Source organism: Acomys minous (genome assembly GCF_964271855.1).
Source record: "Acomys minous genome assembly, chromosome: 15".
In the NCBI taxonomy this organism is placed as follows: domain Eukaryota; kingdom Metazoa; phylum Chordata; class Mammalia; order Rodentia; family Muridae; genus Acomys; species Acomys minous.
In genome coordinates this window covers 100,092,317-100,101,197 of record NC_140497.1, presented here as the reverse complement: position 1 = coordinate 100,101,197, position 8,881 = coordinate 100,092,317, and the positions used below count along the sequence as shown (strand labels likewise).

The 8,881-nt window shown below is 43.8% G+C and overlaps 1 pseudogene across 1 annotated transcript; it reads right to left on the bottom strand.

The window, feature by feature from the left end:
• Positions 1-8,013: 8,013 nt before the first annotated feature.
• On the bottom strand, positions 8,014-8,881 carry LOC311584288 (mitochondrial inner membrane protease subunit 1-like; annotated as a pseudogene). Its single transcript has one exon. The product of its transcript is annotated as a mitochondrial inner membrane protease subunit 1-like (transcript).

Sequence of the window (8,881 nt, the reverse complement as noted above, 5' to 3'; positions counted from 1 at the left end):
AAAGAAAGAAGTGAAAAACTTCCTAGAATTCAATGAAAGTGAATGCACAGCATACCCAAAATTACGGGACACAATGGCAGAGTGCTCAGAGGAGAAGTTCGTAGCCCTGAGCACCTTCATGAAAGAGTTGGTGAGATCTTGTACTAGTTACTCAAGAGAACACCTGAAAGCTCTAGAACAAAAAGCAAGAAACACATCCAAAAGGAGTAGATGGCAGGAGGTAATCAAACTCAAGGCTGAAATCGATAAAATAGAAATAAAGAGAATGTTACGAAGAATCAATGAAACAAAGAGTTGGTTCTTTGAGAAAACCCAGCACGATAGACAAGCCCTTATCCAAACTAAATAAAAGACACCGAAAGAATATCCAAATTAACAATATAAAAAACAAAAAGGAAGGACATAACAACAGACACCAAGGAAATCTACAGAATTATTAGGTCTTACTCCAGAAAATTGGAAAATCTGAAAGAACTGGACAATTTTCTCAGTAGATACCACTTATCAAAGTTAAATCAAGATCAGATAAACACTCTAAATAGATCTATAATCCCTGACGAAATGGAAGCAGTAACTGAAAGTCTTCCAACCATAAAAAAATGAGGGCCAGATGGTTTCAGCATAGAATTCTACTAGATTTTTAAAGCCAAGCTAATATGAATACTCCTCAAATTATTCCACAAAATAGAAACAGAAGGAACATTGCCAAATCCATTTTATGAGAGCACAGTGACTCTAATCTCTAAATTACACAAAGACTCAACAAAGAAAAAGCATTTCAGAGCAATTTCCCTCATGAACATTGATGTAAAAATACTTGCTGGGTGGTGATGGTGCACACCTTTAATCCCAGCACTCAGGAGGCAGAGGCAGGCAGATCCATGTAGCCTGGTCTACAAAGAGTTCCAAGATAGTCAAGACTACACAGAGAAACCCAGTCCCAAACAACAACAACAACAACAACAACAACAACAACAACAACAACAACACAAAACAAAAAACCCAAAAAACAAAAGCAAAAAACCTTAATAAAATATTTGCAAACCGAATCCAAGAACACATAAAAAAAATCACCAACCATGATCAAGTAGATTTTATCCCAGAGATGCAGGGAAGGTTCAACATACAAAAATCTGTCAATATAATCCACCATATAAACAAACTGAGAGAAAAAACCCCACATAATCATCACATTAGATGCTGAAAAGGCTTTGAAACAAACTCCAACACCCCTTCATGATAAAAGTCTTGGGAGATCAGGTACACAAGGCACACGCCACACAAGCAAGGCAATATACAGCAAGCTGATAACCAACATCAAATTAAATGAATAGAAACTTAAAAAACAATTCAACTAAAACAAGGGACAAGACCAGGCTGTCTACTCTCCATATCTATTCGATATAGTACTTGAAGTTCTAGATAGAGCATTAAGACAACTAAAGGAGACCAAGGGGATACAAATTGGAAAGGAAGAAGTCAAAGTACTGCCATTTGTAGATGATATGATAGTATTCGTAATCAACCCCAACAATTCTACCAGGGAACTCCTACAGCTGACAAACACCTTTAGTGAAGTGGCTGGATACAAAATTAACTAAAAGAAATCAGTAGCCCTCTTTTATTCAAATGGTAAACTGTCTGGGAAGGAAACAGGGAAAGAGTGCCCTTCATGATAGGCACAAGTAGTATAAAATATCTTGGTGTAACTGTAACCAAGCAAGTGAAAGACTTGTATGACATGAACTTCAAGTCTTTAAAGAAAGAAATCAGAGAAGATGTCGGAAGATGGGAAGATCTTCCATACTCATGGATCAGTAGGATTAACATAGTGAAAATAGTCATCTTAATCAAAGCAGTCTACAGATTCAACGTGATTTCCATAAAAATTCCAACACAATTCCTTACCTACCTTGAAAGAACAACTCTCAATTTCATATGGAAAAACAAAAAACCTAGGTTACCAAAACAACCCTGTATAATAAAAGAACTTTTGGAAGCATCACCATGCCTGATTTCAAGCTTTACTACAGACCTATAATAATAAAAACTGCATGCTATTGTCATAAAAATAGACAGATTGGTCAATGAACTTGAATTAAAGACTCAGAAGTAAATCCACCCACATGGACACTTGATCTTTGGTAAAGAAGCCAAAATTATACAGTGGAATAAAAGACAGCATCTTCAACAAACGGTGCTGGTCTAACTGGATGTCTACTTGTAAAAAATGCAAATAGTTCCATATTTATCACCCTGTACAAAACTCAATTCCAAGTGGATCAAAGACCTCAACATAAAACCAGATACTCTAAACCTAATAGAAGAGAAAGTGGGAATTAGCCTTGAACACATTGGCACAGGAGACAACTTTCTGAACAGAACACCAACAGCTCAGGGACTAAGATCAACAATTAATAAATGGGACCTCCTCATGAAACTGAAAAGCTTCTGTAAGACAAAGGACACTGTCAAAAGGACAAAACAGCAGCCTACAAAATAGGAAATGATACTCACTAACCCCATTTCAGAAAGAGGGCTGATACCCAAAGTGTATAAAGAACTCAAGAACATCAACAAGCCAAATAATCCAATTTTAAAAAAAATGGAGGAAAGATCTAAACAGAGAATTTGCAGCAGAGGAATCTCTAATGGCAGAGAAGCACTTAACGAAGTGCTCAGTGTCATCAGCCATCAGGAGATGCAAATCAAAATGACTGTGAGATTCTACTTTACAGCTGTCAGAATGGCTAAGCTCAAAGCCACAAGTGACAGCTCATGCTGGTGAGGATGTGGAGCAAGAAGAACACTTCTCCATTGCTGGTGGGAGTGCACACTTGTACAGTCACTTTGGAAATCAATACGATGGGTTCCCAGAAAATTGGGACTCGATCTACCTAAAGACCCAGCTATACCACTCCTGGGTATATACCCAATGGACACCCCACCACACCACAAGGACATTTGCTCAACTATGTTCATAGCAGCTTTATTTGTAATAGTCAGAAACTGGAAACAACCTAGGTGTCCCTCAGCCGAAGAATGGATAAAGAAACGGAGGTATGTTTTCACAATTGACTATTCTTCTCCTACTAAAAGCAATGACATCATGAAACTTGCAGGGAAATGGATGCAACCAGAAAAAAAAATCATCCTGAGACCCAGTGGACATTGGCTGTAAAGTACAGGATAATCATGTTACAATCCACTGACCCAAAGAAAATAAGTAAAAAGGAGGGTTCAAGGTAAGGGATGCATGAATCTCACTGAGAAAAGGAAGTAGACTAAACACCATGGGTGGACTGGGAGAGAGGGGTCGGGACAAGGGTGGGGACAGGGGCAAGAGGGGTCAGGTGGCAGAAAAATGGAGGGAGAGAGTACTGGGAAAGACAACTGAAATTGGGGTGTCTCTGGGAATGAGCTTGAAACCTAGAACATGGAAACCTCCAGAAATCTATGTGGATGACCCTAGCTAAGACGCTTAGCAACGGGGGATATGGAGCCTGGATCGTCTGGTGTCGAACCAGATGGCATGTTATCCACACCCTTGAAACTCATAATTAGACAATTGAGGAGTCCCAGATGGAAAATGCAAACTAACACTCTCTGGGACCAAAGGCAACTTAAAGAACAGAGGACCAAGAAGCATCAGCTAGGACATGATTAAAAAAGCAATATAATGGGAAATTTGGCTGGGAGGAAGATAGACTAGCTTGGAGGTTTAGGATGGAGCAGTTATTGCTCAGGACTGGGCACTAGGCTCCATGTGTTGGTCCTTGGGTAACTAGCTTGATAAAGACAAACTGCCACTGTACTAAGTTTTTATTATTATTGTTATTATTATTATTATTATTATGATGATGATGATGATGCTTTTTTGAGGCAGTCCTGGTTCCCGGCTGTCCTGGACTTGCTTTTGTAGACCAGGTTGGCTTCAAATTCACAGTGATCCACCTGCCTCTGCCTCCTGAGTGCAGGAATTAAAGGTGTACGCCACCACGCCTGGCTCCTAAATCTATTATTTATATCACATTAATAGTCCTTCTACAATTGTCCATCTTTTGTAACCAGGCAAAACCTCCAATGGAGGGATTTGGACACTAACCCAACCACAAAACCTTTGGCCTACAATTTTTCCTGCCTACAAGATATGCAGGGATAAAGATAGTGCAGAAAATGAGAGAGTGGCTAACCAGTGAATGGCCCAGCTTGAGAACACAAGAGGAAACCCATCCCTGATGCTGCCTAGAGGACCAGGGGCCAGAGGCTGGATAGCTCTGAGACCTAGGATAGAGCCAAACACAAACTGTAACAAAACATAACAAAACAAAAACCAATCAACAACAACAAAAAACAAACAAACAAACAAAAGCTGATCATGGTAGTGCACACCTTTAATCTCAGCACTCGGGAAGCAGAGGCAGGTGGATTGCTGTGAGTTTGAGGCCAGCCTGGTCTACAGAGTGAGCTCCAAGATAACCCCCCGTCTTGAAAAACCAACTGACTAAACAACAACAACAAACAAAAACCAAGCAAACCAACCAAAATCCCCCTCCCCCAACAAAGTCCTTCCTAATTCTTTTATCTTCATAGATTGGTGTCTAGCCCAACTGTCATCAGGGAGGCTTCATGCAGCAACAGATGAAAACAGATGCAGAGACCCAGAGCCAAACATTAGACAGAGCTTGCGGAATTCTGTGGAAAAGGGGGGTGGGGGAAGGATTGCAGTAGCCAGAGAGTCAAGGACACCACAAAGAAAACTGGAGAATCAACTGATCTGGGCCCCTAGGGGCTCAGAGACTGAACTGCGAACCAGGGGGCCTGCGTGGGACTGGCCTAGGTCCTCTGCACATACGTTACAGTTGTGTAGCTTCGTCTTCTTGTGGGACTCCTAACACTAGGAGCAGGGACTGCCTCTGACTCTGTTGTCTGCCTTTGCGACCTATTCTTCCTACTGTGCTCCCCAGCTAGTGTAGTAGTGTAGCCTCAACAAGAGAGGAAGTATCGATTCTTACTGTAATTTGATATCAATGATCTATGGGAGGCTTGCCCTTTTCTGAAGAGAACCAGAGGACGTGTGTGTGTGTGTGTGTGTGTGTGTGTGTGTGTGTGTGTGTGTGTGTAAGCTGAGAGGAGAGGTGGGTGGGACTGGGAGGAAAGGAGGTAGGAAAACTGTGGTTGGGATGTAAAATTAAAAAGAAAAAAAAAAAAAGAAATCAGGCTGAGTAAACCAGTAAGCAGCAGCATTCCTCCATGGCTTTGGTATCAGCTCCTGTCTCCAGGTTCCTGCCCTTGAGTTCCTGTCTCCAGGTTCCTACCCTTGAGTCCCTGTCTCCAGGTTCCTGCTCTTGAGTCCCTGTCTCCAGGTTCCTGCCCTTGAGTCCCTGTCTCCAGGTTCCTGCCCTTGAGTCCCTGTCTTCAGGTTCCTGCTCTTGAGTCCCTGTCTCCAGGTTCCTGCCCTTGAGTCCCTGTCTCCAGGTTCCTGCCCTTGAGTCCCTGTCTCCAGGTTCCTGCCCTTGAGTTCCTGTCTCCAGGTTCCTGCCCTTGAGTCCCTGTCTCCAGGTTCCTGCCCTTGAGTCCCTGTCCCCAGGTTCCTACCCTTGAGTCCCTGTCCCCAGGTTCCTGCCCTTGAGTCCCTGTCTCCAGGTTCCTGCCCTTGAGTTCCTGTCTCCAGGTTCCTGCCCTTGAGTCCCTGTCTCCAGGTTCCTGCCCTTGAGTCCCTGTCTCCAGGTTCCTGCCCTTGAGTCCCTGTCTCCAGGTTCCTGCCCTTGAGTCCCTGTCTTCAGGTTCCTGCTCTTGAGTCCCTGTCTTCAGGTTCCTGTCCTTGAGTCCCTGTCCCCAGGTTCCTGCTCTTGAGTCCCTGTCTCCAGGTTCCTGTCCTTGAGTCCCTGTCTCCAGGTTCCTGCCCTTGAGTTCCTGTCTCCAGGTTCCTGCCCTTGAGTCCCTGTCTCCAGGTTCCTGCCCTTGAGTTCCTGTCTCCAGGTTCCTGCCCTTGAGTTCCTGTCTTCAGGTTCCTGCTCTTGAGTCCCTGTCTTCAGGTTCCTGTCCTTGAGTCCCTGTCCCCAGGTTCCTGCCCTTGAGTCCCTGTCTCCAGGTTCCTGTCCTTGAGTCCCTGTCCCCAGGTTCCTGCCCTTGAGTTCCTGTCTCCAGGTTCCTGCCCCTGAGTCCCTGTCTCCAGGTTCCTGCCCTTGAGTTCCTGTCTTCAGGTCCCTGCCCTTGAGTTCCTGTCTTCAGGTTCCTGCCCTTGAGTTCCTGTCTCCAGGTTCCTGCCCTTGAGTCCCTGTCTTCAGGTTCCTGCTCTTGAGTCCCTGTCTCCAGGTTCCTGCCCCTGAGTCCCTGTCTCCAGGTTCCTGCCCTTGAGTTCCTGTCTTCAGGTTCCTGCCCCTGAGTTCCTGTCTCCAGGTTCCTGCCCTTGAGTTCCTGTCTCCAGGTTCCTGCCCTTGAGTTCCTGTCTTCAGGTCCCTGCCCTTGAGTTCCTGTCTTCAGGTTCCTGCCCTTGAGTTCCTGTCTCCAGGTTCCTGCCCTTGAGTCCCTGTCTTCAGGTTCCTGCTCTTGAGTCCCTGTCTCCAGGTTCCTGCCCCTGAGTCCCTGTCTCCAGGTTCCTGCCCTTGAGTTCCTGTCTTCAGGTTCCTGCCCCTGAGTTCCTGTCTCCAGGTTCCTGCCCTTGAGTTCCTGTCTCCAGGTTCCTGCCCTTGAGTTCCTGTCTCCAGGTTCCTGCCCTTGAGTCCCTGTCTCCAGGTTCCTGCCCTTGAGTCCCTGTCTCCAGGTTCTTGCCCTTGAGTCCTTGTCTCCAGGTTCCTGCCCTTGAGTCCCTGTCTCCAGGTTCCTGCCCTTGAGTCCCTGTCTCCAGGTTCCTGCCCTTGAGTCCCTGTCTCCAGGTTCCTGCCCTTGAGTTCCTGTCTTCAGGTTCCTGCCCTTGAGTTCCTGTCTTCAGGTTCCTGCTCTTGAGTCCCTGTTCCCAGGATCCTGCCCTTGAGTCCCTGTCTCCAGGTTCCTGCCCTTGAGTCCCTGTCTCCAGGTTCCTGCCCTTGAGTCCCTGTCTCCAGGTTCCTGCCCTTGAGTCCCTGTCTCCAGGTTCCTGCCCTTGAGTCCCTGTCTCCAGCTTCCTACCCTTGAGTTCCTGTCTTGGCTCCCTCCAAGGATAGGTTATAATCTGTAGTAGTAAACTGAATAAACCCTTTCCTCCCCAACTTGCTTTTTGGTCATGGTGTTTTTGTCACAGCAATAGAAACCTCAACTAAGACATACCTTGTCTCAAAATAATAAGTAAATAAGGAAACAGAAAGTCAAGGCAGTCTGGGGACCTGGCTCAGTGGAACAGTGCTTGCCTAGTACACTGAGACTCTGGATTTGAGTCCCAGTACAGAAAGAAAATAGAAATAAAAGAAAAAAGATGGCAAAATATAAAACTATTTGCAATCAACAATGACATATAACATGTTGGTATTCCAATCTTTGAAAATATTAATATAATGTACATAATTCATGAAGAGAATGAAGATGAGACATCACAACTGTTCCATATCAGAATGGCACAGCGACACTCACCCACAGACAGTGAAAAGAAATAAGAAAGGTGGAAAGTCATATAAGCAAGTGTAGAAATGTAGATGAAATGGGGCAATTACTCTTTAGAAATTTTTTTTGAATTGATAGACAGAATTTAATGTATGCACACAGTTGTATATATAATGCAGCACCACATCATGTAGGACATTGACTTGTTTTATACAATGAGATCATTTGAAACACTTCTTAAGGCTATGAAACAGAACATAGAAAAGTAAACAGCAATATATTCAACACTTACAAAAGTGGCATGATAAAGAACATAAAGTACTATTTCCTTTCAACACTTCAAAAGATATGTGTGTATACATGTATATATATATGTTTTTGCAGGTAATATCACAAATGATCACATCTTCACATGCTTATAAGCATTATTGTACTCGGTGTAAGGCTAGGATCTTTTAAAAACAAACAAACAAACCGAGTAGTAAATAGTTTATTAAAAGTTCATGGTTTCAAGTGCAGTAAAAATTCATTTAAATAGGAGACAATAATCAAATCTAAAAGTAAATGCTTATTAATCATCAGAAAGTCTGTGGTCATTTGGGCTGCCACGCAGAAATCCAAAGTCACTGAAAGGCCAAATCTTAAAGATCTGTCCTCTTATCAGTCCATGTGGTATAGGTCCGCAGTACCTGGGATCTGTAGGATTCTGTAAGTTATCACCACCTTCTAGCCAAACATGACCTGTTGGCACAAAGCTATGGTTCCTAAAGATATCAGAACTAGTGGTGAGGATTTTGTCTCCTTCCAAACCAATTACTCTTTTACAAATATTTGATTTTGGATCACTTGGGCTTTTTGCAATTACAATGTCACCTCTTTGGATGCCATAAAAATAAATGTTGGCTAAGATTTTCTGCAAAGACAATATCTGAATTTTGAATTGTAGGTTCCATTGATGGCCCAGAACACATCACAACACCATCAATGTATTCAAAAGCACAGTGAGCTATACAACCATACTGAATGGTATAGCCAGCAAGTCTAATGGCTTTTCCCAGAACAGCACAAAGCATAGTTCAGTGTTGACTCTGCCAGCCTGATGGTGAATTGTGTAGCCAGGCAGGCCTTGACTCTGCAAATTTCTTCCTTCCACTTCCCAAGTAGCTGGGATTACAAGCTTGTGCCTTCCAGGCTGTTTTTCAAAAATTTTAATTCCACCATAGGTCTGTTCCACAAATCACTCAACTTTAGGGTAGGATTCCAGGAAGACCCAGGTCAAAGCATATGCAAGTCATCCATGGTTGCAGATTCCTGCAGCACCCCCCCCCCCCACCAACAGAAGTTCCTCACCCAGGACTCAGGT